Source organism: Aedes aegypti, chromosome 2 (assembly GCF_002204515.2).
Source record: "Aedes aegypti strain LVP_AGWG chromosome 2, AaegL5.0 Primary Assembly, whole genome shotgun sequence".
In the NCBI taxonomy this organism is placed as follows: domain Eukaryota; kingdom Metazoa; phylum Arthropoda; class Insecta; order Diptera; family Culicidae; genus Aedes; species Aedes aegypti.
In genome coordinates, this window is record NC_035108.1 from 102,103,516 (window position 1) to 102,106,221 (window position 2,706).

General features: G+C 38.1%; 1 long non-coding RNA gene across 1 annotated transcript; it reads right to left on the reverse strand.

The window, feature by feature from the left end:
- Positions 1-1,458: 1,458 nt before the first annotated feature.
- Positions 1,459-2,449, reverse strand: LOC110675108. The gene is made up of 2 exons (XR_002499288.1): positions 1,802-2,449; positions 1,459-1,725 (listed from the first exon to the last, which is right to left on the reverse strand). It is a non-coding gene; the product is annotated as an uncharacterized LOC110675108 (long non-coding RNA).
- Between the last annotated feature and the right edge of the window lie 257 nt (positions 2,450-2,706).

Sequence of the window (2,706 nt, forward strand, 5' to 3'; positions counted from 1 at the left end):
AAATATTTCTCTTTTAACTCTTTTCCACAAATTTAATGGCTCTGAAAAGAACCGATGGCTTTGTTAGCTTCGATGTTGTTACGGATAAACAACACTGCTCGGACCAGCAAAACTCAGGGGGCTTCTGGTATTTGCTCCTATCGGGATTGCTTCTTGACCACCAATGATGATTTCATCACGAGTTGAAATTTTGAAGCGCGGGTCAACAGCTCCTCGGCCGATGAAATTTGCGGCGGCGATGACGATGGCTGGGTGAACGCAAACAAGCGGTGAACCACAAAGCGAGAATGACTCGCCCGACCGTGTTCACAGCTCGACCGCAAATTCACCTGTGAACTGCTTCCTCTTCTTCTTCTAGGCGGCGGCAGCGGTGATGGCTTTAGCTTCGGACGGCATCTTCTCTCGCTCGCTCGACAGTTTGATTTGAGCGAAGCAAGGCAAACGGGGGGGCCCTCGCTATCGATGTCTGTGCCTGAGAAGCACGCCCGGTCAGAGCAAGCCGATCTGTCGCCTGCTGAGATGCGAGCCAATCGGAGAGTGAAAAGCAAATGACGTCAAATTTTCTCTAGCCACCCCTATTTATAGATTTGCTTGAAATCAACGTTCTATTTTAAAACAGTTATTAAACTATTTGGACAGGTATGTGGGATTCAGTAAGTAAACGACATGAAGCTTTGATGTCTTATCTTTCGATTGAGGTGCTAATCAAGAAATTTCGTTAAGCCAGCGAAAAGTTATAAACGTTTAAAATATTTCATGCCAGCGTAACGCTCTTGGTTTTGAAATTCCAATTTCACTCCTGTATAGAGAAGAAAGACGTACTTCTACGTCAAAAATGTTCAAACAAATAAAATTACATATAAATAAATTACATTACATGATTAACTCTTTGGAATACAAATAACAAATTTTTGAATGAATTAAAAAAAAAAACATACAGTTTTGAACATTTCAGTCAAAATTTCAATCTGAAAATGACCCTTGTTCCTGTAGATCATGTTTTTCTTTGTAGTGCACATAGCATAGTAGGGTGCCGGTGCCATTAGTAGACTACCTAAGCTATAAAAAATCATAACAAAATAACGAAAAGCCTTAACCGAGATCTTTTGGCGTCAACAGAAAGATTTCAACCTCTACTATATGGGAAAAATATAAAAAGAGTGATAAAACTAATTTTTTAACATAAAATCGCTTGAGCCACTATTGGTACACGTGTTCCAGTAGTTGCGCTAGTGCTCCAGTTACACGGATAAATAATTTCACACTAAAATGCTTAAAAGTTATACTAAAACCATATTCGGTCTATTCACCCCTTGGAATGCATATAATCGCTTTATACTTTCATAAGTATAATCGGCGTTTAAGATGCAAAATGCTTAATGACGCTTAAATGATTATGATCCCGTTACGGTTTTGTTTACTTATCAGACTCAACCCAGAACAAAGGAAGGATCGAAATTAAGTTAATGAAACAAATAGATGAAAAGACATTTATTTCTATAAATATTCTGCTGAACATCCAACTTTACACATTCCCTGTAACGCGGCGTTCTAATATGAAGTTCCACACGCGACGATGATGACCTTGTTAGATTGTTCGATTGTGGTGCCGTTCCCAGTGGCTACAACCAACAGGTCTCCATAATTTCACATTTTTCCGCTTGTGAGGAACCTTCCTTTGGAATCGCTGACTGGTATCGGTCCACATCAGGTGAAATCTTAGGTCTATTAAGGAATTTGATGAAAAAGATAGCTATAATTTCAATTCTTCGGCATCATGGTGATTGAAGTGGAGACTTACTTTCAAATAGCTGAAATTTATAGTCTTTTTCACTCCTTCCTTGACTCCTTCTTACAGACGACAAAGTTTTCCCAGTTAACTTTAATAGTAACACGGAAGCTGAAAGTTCTACCAGTTTTCATTATGAAAAATCACAAGAAACTAGCAAAAACTTTTTTTTTTCTAAACACGTGTGTTATCCTGCAACAGAAACTTTTAAAAATATCACCAAGTCCAAGGTATAACACAAGGTAGCTAAAAAAACATTGTAATTTATATTTTTCGAAAATGCATGGTAAAGTATAAAATAATAAGCTTTGACATGCTTAATATCCAAAAAAGTGAGAAATGTAATAATTGTTATTCTAATTAGCATTTCCAAAGTTCTCCGTGTCTGTTATCTGTGCTAAGAGTTTGTTATTTTTCATAACTGTTCACTTGCTAATAAACCGTTGAAGTCAGACGCTTTCCAAGCTTATTCCATTCCTTTCAAACGGTACCCCATTCTAAGTAATGTAAAACAAGTTTGTTAGTAGGGTGTAACTGGCAATGCAGTGGTGACTTTTTATATTAATGGGAAGTACACTCAGAAATGAAAATAGTCACAGAATTATTATGTATCCGGTAGAAATCAAGACCAACATTTATTTATAATTATTGTTTTCTCAGGCCCCGTGCGTCGCAGCTAATATGTGAATAGTGCGCTGTGTTCATAAAAATCGTAAGAATGCAGCGCCACACTAAAAAACTGATTTCAAAATCGCGCGAGTTGAGGCGCGTCGCGAGTCTCACTGGCGCGATCCGGTTTGGTGGCGGTGCGACAATACTAAAGTTTATGCATTAATGACTGTACAGTCAACCCTTCATGAGTCGATGTTCCATTACTCGATATCGACTCATGGAACCATACTAAAAACATAAAATCA